The following is an 11,996-nucleotide window of genomic DNA, read 5'->3' as shown; positions in this document are numbered from 1 at the left end:
CTGCCTCTCTCACATGTGCTGTTCTGTGTGCTCTGCTTTGACCCCGGAGGTCTGGAGGAGCTCTGATAGTATGATGATAGTGATGTAAAGGTGAGGTGAACTGCACCTGGCTTTAAGTAGACACCAATAGAGATGTGAAAGTATAGTTTTGCAAATGGCAGATATTGGGCTCCCACTTCCGTGGGGTTAGGTGCAACATCATTTAACTCTAGTGGATAAGAGGGGACAAAGGCACATCCTTTCCAACTGATACAGTGATACAGCTAATATCCTATATTGTGACTTAATAGGACAAGCGGAAGAACCGCTAGCCCTGTGCTCATGCTTATATACCTGAATGTGTTTAGGTCTATATAAAAGTGTGCCGGTTGCATTTAACACACTCTTCCTGTGGTGATTGGGTGTGTGTTCCCAAAAGCATGCAAGATTGTAACTCACTTCCCTTCCTCTGCTCATTCCCTGTCCTTTTCTTGCTTTGTCATCCCCCTTTCAGCAGCGACTACAATAGGCCTTTGCCTTTTCCAGTCTCACACCAAGATCCAATTAAAAGGTAATCCACACACCTGCTGTGTGAGATAAAGCATTGTGTTTGTATCACTGATGAACTGTGCTCCTTCTTTCTTACTTTGAATTTGGATTTCTCCCTCATGCCCAGCCCTAATTTCTTTTCACATGTGTAGCTGTGTATCTACTTCTTTGTGTGGACATAATGAATACACACTATGAGAAGCTGAAGGAACAATACTGGATATATAAAACCTCCGTGAAAGTATGAGCAAATGTCAAGCTCCGTATACTGTTACCTACTAGATAGGATTTTTTTTTTAACAAAAGAAAAGAACCGAACATGCATTTCACTACACGTGAGCATGTTTACATGTGAGCTAGTGTACAAATCCAACCTTTTTTCCTCACCCTGGGGTTTTGCATGTAAATTTGACTTTAAAAGCCAATGAAATGAGCAATTAACCTCAACATGAGTGATAAAAAATGTAAATCCAAGAAGTTTATGTAAGTTTTGCCTCCTGCAGCAAATAACTACACATTGAGAGCTAATTAGCGCTGTAAGCTTTGATACCTGCCATAGAGAGTCGTTTTTAAGCAGCCCCAGCAAACTCTTTGATGGTATAACTCTACAGTCTAACCGAGTAGCAAGTGACTGCAAGCTACAAAGTGCTGAACAGGTTGCTGTCTCACTGCAAGTGGAACACAAGAACGTCTTTTCTCCCTGCTTACTTCTCTGCCTCTTTGTTCAGTGTCCTTGATCTCTCTCTCGCTCTCTCAGCAGCCAGCATAGCAAATTGCAAAAGGATTTTTATTCCCCCCTTGGCTCGATTATTTCAGAAAAAAACAAGACACACAGCCAACCAAACTTACTTGTTAAAAAGCTTTTAGTTTTTCATAGATTTAGTCTGTGCCCAAGGTTTCTGGTTATACTGCTTCCAGCCCAAATGTCTCCTCTTATGATGTTCTTAATCCACACAATGCTCCACGCTCTGTGGGATCCTGCCAGTTTGGTCTCCACATTTTTCTCGAGTCTTTTTTGGTGAATGAGCCATGATAGGGCACTCAGCTTGAACCCCTGCTGTGTCCTGTCTCTGGACAAATAAGGCTGTGATCTGTTCTGGGTTATGATTGCTGAGGCTACACTCAGCAGGGCCATAATGCTAATATTTCCCACAGGTCACTTTGTTTGATGGTACTCTGTGGGCTATTGCAGGCATTAATGTTCTCCAAAGAGCTTGTGCTGACAGAGAGTTTCTAGCAGCCTCCATTTCTGATGAACATTTTCCTTTCTGCTTGGGTGTCAGAGGTCTCAGTATATCATTACAAGTGGAAAATGTATGTACATCTAGCAATGATACATCCATTAACCAATACATTATCATCCTCTGCTCTCAGACCTTGCGTGTCCTTGTGTGCTCTTCAGGATGTTAAAAAGCTTGGTTATACCATGTGCCGAGAGCTGCAGTGTGTCTATCACTCCAACACAGGATAAACGGCTAAACTATAGACTGTAATAATATAATACAATATAAAATAATATAATGAAGAGAAACGGTACAGCACCCCCATCCCCCCTTCTTTTTTCCAACTGGGGCAATGCCTGTGGCATTTAACAGAGGAAAAAGAAGAAGTCTGTATGAATTCCACTGAGGTCACACCCTTGATGTTTTTCTGCAAATTTGCAAAAAGAAAGAAAATCACACTTTACAGTTTTCAAGAAGATAACGTATGGGTAAAAAAATTTATTTGTCGATTCCAGTATGGCAGATAAGGAAAACTACTGATAGAAATAATAATATCTGAACACATCATTACATTAATAAAAACTTTAAAATGTCATATGCATGTTTTTTCTTTTTTCCCTTTATTTTTACTTTTTCCTCTTCATTGTATGTCCTGTTCTTCTCTGTCTAGTTCCTAAAAAACAGATACTGAGCAAAGGCCCATTTACAGCTCATTGATTTTACCAGGTACCACTTTTGTCTTCAGAACGAAATCATTCTTTGCAGCATAGATTCAAAAAGTTGCTAAAATTTTAGTCTATAATGAGATGCTAACACCTCACAGTTGATGCAGATTTTTCTGTTTCACATCAATGATGCAAACTGTCCCTTTCAACCAAATCCCAAACATGCTCTATTGAACTGAGATGTGGTTGCTGTGGAGGCCATCTGAGTAAAGCGAACTTACTGTCATGCTCAGAGAAGCAGTTTGAGTTTGATTTGATTTATGTGGAATGGTGCGTTCAGAGACAGAGACCAGTCAGTCACTTGAAAGTTTCTCTTTTTGGAGGAGTTAAAGTTCAGCAGGTCATCTTGATCATGTCTACATCGCTAAATGCATTTAGTTGCTACCATATAATTAGCTATTGTGGATACACTGTGTTTTTGGGACATTTTTTACATTTTCATGCTAATTCTGCTATTGCTATAAAGGATCTGAAAAAAAAATCACTGCTGATGATTACTTAATTAAAAAGTAGTTTAGAAAGTAGCACATGAAAAAGTGAGGGGATTGCACAATGAGATGAGAGTAACTCAAAAGAGAAAAAAAAAAGCAAATGTGAAAATATTGCTACAAAAGTTAAAGAAAGTTGGAAGAAAATTAGAAGTCCAGAAAGCAGTGGGAGTCTGGAGAGTCTAACAGAGACGAGAATATTTAAATATCCAAACCAGTCCAAAAGGCAGCAGGTGGGCACAGATAGCGTTGGTGCAGTGTGAGTTCAGGGTAAAAAAGAATTCGTCTGTTGTGAAAACAGAAGCGCTTTAAAGGAGCACTGGTGGGAAGGCATTGGTGAAAAAACAGAGCCGATTTCAGCTAAATGATCCAGTCTTGATGAAGATGAGATGATGAGATGATTCTGATGACTGAAAGATGATGACTAAGTTAACTGAGAAAATGTTCTTTAGTTGCAGTCCTGCTCATATTGGCTGAAAGTTGAAGAGTGAGTTTAAAAAAAAACAAGAATGGTGGTATGAGAAATAAGGTGAGAAAGTTTGTTGTCGAGATGATCTTACTTCTGTAAAACTGGCGGCCTCCTCCTGCTCATCTGTTTCAGTGATCTTTTATTATTGAATGGATTTGCATTGATTGCTCTACACAACAAGACCTTGATTTCACATCTATATTGATTCTACACTACATCCGTACCTATGGCCAGTTTAGATTCTGTAATTAAACTATGAAAGGTAGTTGGAGGAAACCACATAGGTGCAGGGAGAGCATGTAAACTCAGTAAACTCCACACAGAAAGACGCCAGCTAACGAGGGGATTTGAACTCAGATCATCTCTGCTGTGAGACAACAGTAACAACCATGGCACCATGTAGTGGTCATGCATCAATGCATCAATTCATCCACCCAGTTTTGCATTCCTAGTGATGCCCCCCACCCCCCATCTTCTTTTCTGCTTAATTTATCAGAAGCACAAGATCCTTAAAGTCCACCTGATTTTTCATTGGATTCCCTCTAAGGATGCTCTGTGCTTTTTATCCTGCCTGGCTAATTTCTTTTTTTCGTCCTATGTTTTTGCTTTTTGAAGGCATCTCCCTTTTGTTTTCACTTCCTTTGCCTCTTATGAAATAAATCCAGGGAGGTGGACTGGTCTGAGTGGTCGGCAGAGTAGATCTTCCTCTCATCTCTAGAGACGGGGCCCGCTAAGACCTCAGACATCTGCTTCACTGATGATAGTTACTGACTTCAATTTTCTGAGAATGAATCTTTAGAGATTTTGTCTTCCTGCTAGATAGGAAAAAAACAGTAAAAAGTGCTTCTTGTAAAACTGCTAAAAACAAAACATGACCTCAGGAAGAACACACTGAGAATATGAGACCATTCTTATTTAATTGTAAAATTTAATATTGTTGCAAGACCAACACTTTAGATTTCTTATGTTATGACTAAACTACATAAGCTACAGATAATCATTTATGTCCAAAATATATTCTTTTTTTTTTTACATTTCTGAGGAAGGTATAAACTCAAGCCACTTTCAAACTTATGACAGTTCTTCCTCTCTATCTGGCAGATGATCAGTGTGTCGAGGTTTGCAGAAATAGCACCCAAACACAGGACTCACAGACAGGCAAGAACAAACTAAAACCAACCTTTATTTGGCAGGAAACCAAATTACATAACACAAAGTCTGCAAATAGAAGCATAAACCACACTGTGGCTGAAGAGGAGACTGAAACTACATGTACACAAGATGTAATTTGGGATCACAAACCATAATCCCCTGGAAACACCTGGAGTAAAAAGACACAGCTGAAGTTTACTTGGAAAATGACAGGAAGGAAGTAAAAATGGACACAAGACACAAAAGACCAGCAGATATCAAAATAAAACAGGAAGTAAGACACAATTAAACAAGGGAATCACTAACTGAAAGGAAACTAACTGAAAACAAACTCCACAAAATCTTCAGTAACCAAAAACTAACAAGAACTGAAGACTCAACATACAAAGCAATATAGAGATCAACTTAATATAGATCAACTTTGGGTGCTAACAAAGAATAAAGAACTCATGAAGAACACAAACACAGATGGTCAAACGACCTTTGAGCTCACAAAAAACTAAAACAACCGGGTCAGAGACCAAGGGACCATGACATGTTGGACGGAGACATTTGGATGCACCTTTGAAGAGCTGTGTTTGTTTTGTTTACTGACTCATGCAAGAAAATGACAGGAGTCAAAAATAAAGCACAAACTATAAATGGATTAGTTTTACAAGAAGACTACCACACAGACACTTCATAATGTGACAGATGCTGGAATTAGAGTTGCATTTAAAAAGATATATACAAATGAATAAAACTATACCTATGTTGAGCATGTAGACTCACTAGAAAACGTGACACAAACCATTCCCACTTTACAGAGCTATCCTTTTGAACCAGGCTTGAACACAAATTTTGCTGTAGATTCATGTTTGTTTGTGGCTTTGCAAACGTGTGTTCCCTGTCTATGGCTCCATATCTCTACTGGTGTGTTTATTCAAAGATCATAATAATGCCAGAGAGTATGTTCTTTCAAAACAGAAGTTGTGTCTTGGCAAATGACGCAAGCCTATTTTTACACTCAGCGAAGACGGATGCGATTTCTGCCTTCTGCATCAAGCTTCGTATTTGCGCCCATCTGTGTTAGCTAGTTAACCTTCGGGTGCAGTGGAGTTGCACTGGTGTGTTTGGCATTAGAATGGGGTGCAGAGCAACAACTAGATCGGCCAAAATTATATTGAAAACTTGCAGAGATATACAGTGATTCACATTTGTGAATGGCACAGTTTGGCTCATGATTGTCTTTCAGGCGAAGTTTGCTGCTTAAAACTCCTACCTGTGAGTTTTAGGAGCAGGGAAACTATACAGTGTCTGTGCTGAAATTTACTTTAATGATTTTATGCAATGTCAGAAGTTAAATTTTGGAACTGTTTCTTGTTTAATGGGTTTTAAACAAGTTCATCCTTGAAGCTTGGTATAATACAGAAATATTTTATTGCAAATTTTGACTGCTTGTCATGGAAATACTCTTTGAGGTACAGCGGGGAGCACTTAAGTGTGATTGTTTGGTTTTGAGAGAAAGAGATAGAATGAAGGAGAGGCAGACATAGAGAGCCCTATTGGCATTATTTCCCTCTAATCCTCTTTGTGCTACACCTGGCTGGCATATTAATGATGGCGAAATGACCTAGATTTCTTTCTAAGCACATTCATACTCAAAAACACAAAAACAGGATGATTCAGTTGGTTGAATTTTATTTTGTGTGATTTTTCTGTCAGCACTGAATTCCTGGAAAGCACCAAGATACACATTCACTCTTGATAAAAGATGGACTCTAAGACTAAGAAAGTCACTCCGGTTTCAGCTGTCGGAGCTTCTTCAGTGACTACATAATGAAAGAAGTTGGTACTTTTAAAAAGAAGCTACGATATTCAGCACATCAAAGATCACATTGATGATGTCCTTTGATATTGCGTGCCCTCTCCTCAGATAAACCGTTCACGACTAAGAGCACTGAAGAATTCACACTTTGATACATTCACCGCTAACGTAACACTGACAGCAGAGCTATTTTTACAGTTTCTGTATTTAGATTCTTCACTTGTTCACATGGGATTGTAGCTTGCTCTTTAATTCACTGCAGCAGTGCTCCACAACTGACAAAAATCTTTGTGGAAAGATAGAGGGTGGACTTGTGTGGGCGTTTAGGTCTATTTAACTTTTTGCAGAAGCAATCAGAGAGAACACTGCTGTTGCCGCTTAATATGGCAACAGCTCTATCTATGTGAAGGCCCCTCTGAGCCGCACATCTCTGGAGACAACTCATTTGGAGACAACGGTATTTGGATGGCTGCAGAAGACAGCTGCAGAGTGCTTGCGTCCATTCTGTGCAGCGACTCAATGTAAAAATTAAAGTCGAGTTTTAAATGACAACTTTTCCATTATTTTGCATTTATATTCTGAGGGCACACATCTGTTTCTGTGCATCTGTTGTAAAGGAAGATTCAATATTTATCAAAATGATATAAATAAGTGAATAATCAAAGCTGAACTGAAATATAGAAAACAAATTTTCACTCAAATATTTTGCTCAAAGGATTTTGATCTCCTGTTTCCTCCTCATCCTTTCACTTGACCTCTCCTCATACCCTGTTTCCTCTTTTACTCATCTATAAACATGGAAGAATGTTATTCCCTCCACCTCCCTCTCTGGAAATAAATTCAATAGGACACAGAGGAGCAGAAAGAAATGCCAATCCGCACCTGTTTTGGGGGGGAAGAAGCTGAGGCACAGAGGGCAGCCAGAACTGATCCGGGGGGATGCAGGAGGCAAAACCTGTTAATCCCTGTGACATTTTAGCTTAGACCTCTCATCAAAGCCTGTGGGCTGCTGTGCTGCCCAGGAAAAAACGAAGGTTGGACGACAACAAGGCGGGGTGTTTGTGAGAGACTGAAGGAGATGAAGGTTGAAGGACGGGTGGACAGACAGGCAGGCAGGCCGACAGATGTGCAGAGACAGTCAAAGATAGACAAGCAGATGTTGGGTGAGTGCGAAGAAAGAAATTCCTAAAAAGCTGTAGTTCCTGGTTTAGTAGAATTGCTGATTAAAACTATGGCACCCTTGACAAAGAGGCTGGTTTCTCCTCATTTGCTCGTCTGTGTCACGTTTTCTTTGTTCAAATTGCAAACATCATCATATTCTGAGATAATGCCCTCTGCATACCAAGCTCCTGGTGATGTTGTACCCTGTGGTTCAGTTTTCTCTAACTTCAGTGCTAAATTAGTGCCTCACAGCCTACTGGGCCTTGACTCTTCCCCATGGGCATGGTTTCTGCAATACCGTACAAAACAGCAGCATACCTACCTCTATCTGTCCCCACCTTGAACATACCCTCTCTGTCCATATCATTGCACTGCACACCAGCTCATCTGCCTCCAGGATTCATGGAGATCCCTGCAGGGTGGGACTGGGTGCCAAATGTTCCTGCAGAAGTAAAATCACTGCAAGTTAAATTCAAAACAGAAATCACAAACGTGAAACCTGACCGACTGCATGTTTCAGATCATTTTAAACCGTTTACTAAGCCAGTCTACACCTTCTTCTTTGTGTTAGTCGTCACTAAATGAAGCTACATGTGCTGTGTGACAATTTGTTCACTTGTAATATGTGTTAAAAAAGTGAAGGTCCCTTGCTGCTCATTGGATGCTTGCCTGATCTTGGATGAAAAAGAAAGAACGGAAGAACAGACAAACAGGGGATTATAGCACAAAAGAGACCGGTTTTTACTTCAAGCCTCACAAAAATGAGTCAGATGATCAAATGTAATGAAGAATGTCCCTCAGAAGGCCTATGATAATCTCCTGCATCCAAATGGGAAAAGGAAAAAAAGGAAGCACAGGAAACTACTTGATTACATACTTCGGGTGACTTTCAAACCCCGTGTGTGCGCGTGATGAAATACCTTCAATGTTCACTGCAACAGTCCAAGCAAGGTGAACGCTGTGAAGTTTTTGTTTCGGCGTGAATGATGTCTGACTGGGGTCATTCACTCATTTCAATACAGCCCAGGTGAATACCTAAACATTTCATTTACGCTCAGTGTTTGCTCTGAAGATTACATTATTAATCCACAGAGACAGGGGATTATGGTTTGTGATCCAACTGATTCAGAAGGGACAGTCAGGACAAACTAAATTGAGGTCATAATATGATAGGACAGATTTTGTGTCCTTTGATCTCTATCTAGATTCATAATGGCATCAGCGTCTTACTATAGCTGCAGCTGTTTGACTGGAACTACATCTTGCTGGGAATAAACAACATGTTTAATGTATTTTGTCATTCAAAAGGGCGACTTGTTCTCTAGAGGTTTATGCGAGGCTCCTTTTATTTCATATATCACATGTGTACACGCCTTGTTCTTTCACACCCACAGATATTGTCACTTAGACATCTTCTGCAGGCTGTGTGGGTGTGAGCAGACCGACAGCTCCCCCAACCTTTTCTTTGATACCACCTGCCAGACTGAGATGGTTTTATACCTTTTTATCATTCCCACCATCCCAGTGCCAAGCTAACTCAACATGGTATGTACCGTAGGAAATAATCACTATTGCAGAAGAAGCTACTTTTAGCTGCTGCCTTATTCACAAGGGTTTGCCACAGCAGGTAGCTCCATTTGATTTGCCAGATTTATTTATTTTTTTTACATCCTTTCTGATACAACCCCCAAGGGATTTGTGTCTACTTCCACAGATGAACTGGGGATCTTTTGCTTGATAGGTATATGTGTAACTCACTACACTATAGAGCCACTAAATAATGAACACAGCATTGTGTTTAAGTCTAGCAGTGGATCCAAAAAGACAGCAAGATGCTTCGTTTTCAGTTTGGTTTAGTTTCCAGAAAGAGTTTTGTTATTGCAGTTTAGATTTTCTTTTCTTTTATGAGTTATAGTTTTGATTTAATGGATGTTTTCATTTTTATTTGTTTAAAAAAAACCCACATGAGCAGTATTTAAAAACTTCTGAGGTATTAAAAGACAAAAACATCTTTCTGAAGGCAGCTGAGTCCCAGCCACCAGTACGTATACACACCAAAGCCTCCTCCTCTGCCAGTTGTGTTGACCAAACTGACAAAGCCCAAAACTATAGAACGGGGGTGTCAAAGGTAAGGGTCTAGAATCGGCCCAGCAAAGACTCCAATCTGATCCACTGGAAAGCTGAAAAATGTGAAGGAGGACATAAATATTTGGACGTTTAACGTTTCATTTCCTGCTGATAAAGATCCCGTGGCCATTCAGGCTAAACCGAAGGAATTAAGTAACAGATAAACAATTAAATGGCAAACATGTTCCTGTTTTTCACCACCTACAGAAATTTTGGTTTAAAAAAAAACCATTTTGTGTGAATTAACATAAACTTATACAGTGGGGCAAAAAAGTATTTAGTCAGCCACCGATTGTGCAAGTTCCCCCACTTAAAATGATGATAGAGGTCAGTAATTTGCACCAGAGGTACACTTCAACTGTGAGAGACAGAATGTGAAAAAAAAATCCATGAATCCACATGGTAGGATTTGTAAAGAATTTATTCGTAAATTAGGGTGGAAAATAAGTATTTGGTCACCTCAAACATGGAAAATCTCTGGCTCTCACAGACCTGTAACGTCTTCTGTAAGACGCTTTTCTGTCCCCCACTCGTTACCTGTATGAATGGCACCTGTTTGAACTCATCATCTGTATAAAAGACACCTGTCCACAGCCTCAAACAGTCAGACTCCAAACGCCGCCATGGCCAAGACCAAAGAGCTTTCGAAGGACACCAGGAAAAGTATTGTAGACCTGCACCAGACTGGGAAGAGTGAATCTACAATAGGCAAGCAGCTTGGTGTGAAAAAATCAACTGTGGGAGCAATCATCAGAAAATGGAAGACATACAAGACCACTGATAATCTCCCTCGATCTGGGGCTCCACGCAAGATCTCATCCCGTGGGGTCAAAATGATCATGAGAACGGTGAGCAAAGATCCCAGAACCACACGGGGGGACCTGGTGAATGACCTGCAGAGAGCTGGGACCAAAGTAACAAAGGTCACCATCAGTAACACACTACAACGGCAGGGAATCAAATCCCGCAGTGCCAGACGTGTTCCGCTGCTGAAGCCAGTGCATGTCCAGGCCCGTCTGAAGTTTGCCAGAGAGCACATGGATGATACAGCAGAGGATTGGGAGAATGTCATGTGGTCAGATGAAACCAAAGTAGAACTTTTTGGTATAAACTCAACTCGTCGTGTTTGGAGGATGAAGAATACTGAGTTGCATCCCAAGAACACCATACCTACTATGAAGCATGGGGGTGGAAACATCATGCTATGGGGCTGTTTTTCTGCCAAGGGGACAGGACGACTGATCCATGTTAAGGACAGAATGAATGGGGCCATGTATTGTGAGATTTTGAGCCAAAACCTCCTTCCATCAGTGAGAACTTTGAAGATGAAACGAGGCTGGGTCTTCCAACATGACAATGATCCAAAACACACCGCCCGGGCAACAAAGGAGGGGCTCCGTAAGAAGCATTTGAAAGTCCTGGAGTAGCCTAGCCAGTCTCCAGACCTCAACCCCATAGAAAATCTGTGGCGGGAGTTGAAAGTCCGTGTTGCTCGGCGACAGCCCCAAAACATCTCTGCTCTCGAGAAGATCTGCATGGAGGAATGGGCCAAAATACCAGCTACTGTGTGTGCAAACCTGGTAAAGACCTATAGTAAACGTTTGACCTCTGTTATTGCCAACAAAGGTTATGTTACAAAGTATTGAGTTGTATTTTTGTTATTGACCAAATACTTATTTTCCACCCTGATTTACGAATAAATTCTTTACAAATCCTACCATGTGGATTCATGGATTTTTTTTTTTTTTTCACATTCTGTCTCTCACAGTTGAAGTGTACCTCTGGTGCAAATTACTGACCTCTGTCATCATTTTAGGTGGGGGAACTTGCACAATCGGTGGCTGACTAAATACTTTTTTGCCCCACTGTATTTTATAAATACAGAGAGTCTGGGCGTCGAGCTACCAGAACTTTTCTGTAATTTTACACACTTATCATCCAGAAAAACGGAAACATGCTGTTGAAGTTGCACTTCTGTTTCTTATTTTAAAACACTTAAGGGACGTAATGTGTAGTTAAACATCTTTATGCTGACATAAAGGGGAAATGTACTCATTTGCCCACTTAAGAACAGTGTGGGCTGTATGTGCCCCACGGTGTAAAATTAGCTTTGACTGCTATAGAATTCTTCTTCTTTTTGTGCACATTTTCCTTTCATACTGACTTTTTAAGTACACGTAATGGTTTTTGTTTTGAACTATTTTTTAGCTTAACTGCAAAAATATTCCTGTTTCCAATTAGTTTATTGTGAAAACATTTAAAAAACTTTTCTTTACTTACCCTTTTATTTCATTTCAGGATTTTGTTTTTAGTTCA

The sequence above is a fragment of the Aulonocara stuartgranti genome, assembly GCF_965226115.1.
Source record: "Aulonocara stuartgranti genome assembly, chromosome: 7".
Classification (NCBI taxonomy): Eukaryota; Metazoa; Chordata; class Actinopteri; order Cichliformes; family Cichlidae; genus Aulonocara; species Aulonocara stuartgranti.
The sequence above is the reverse complement of the archived record's forward strand: the minus strand, read 5'-3'. Positions refer to the sequence as shown.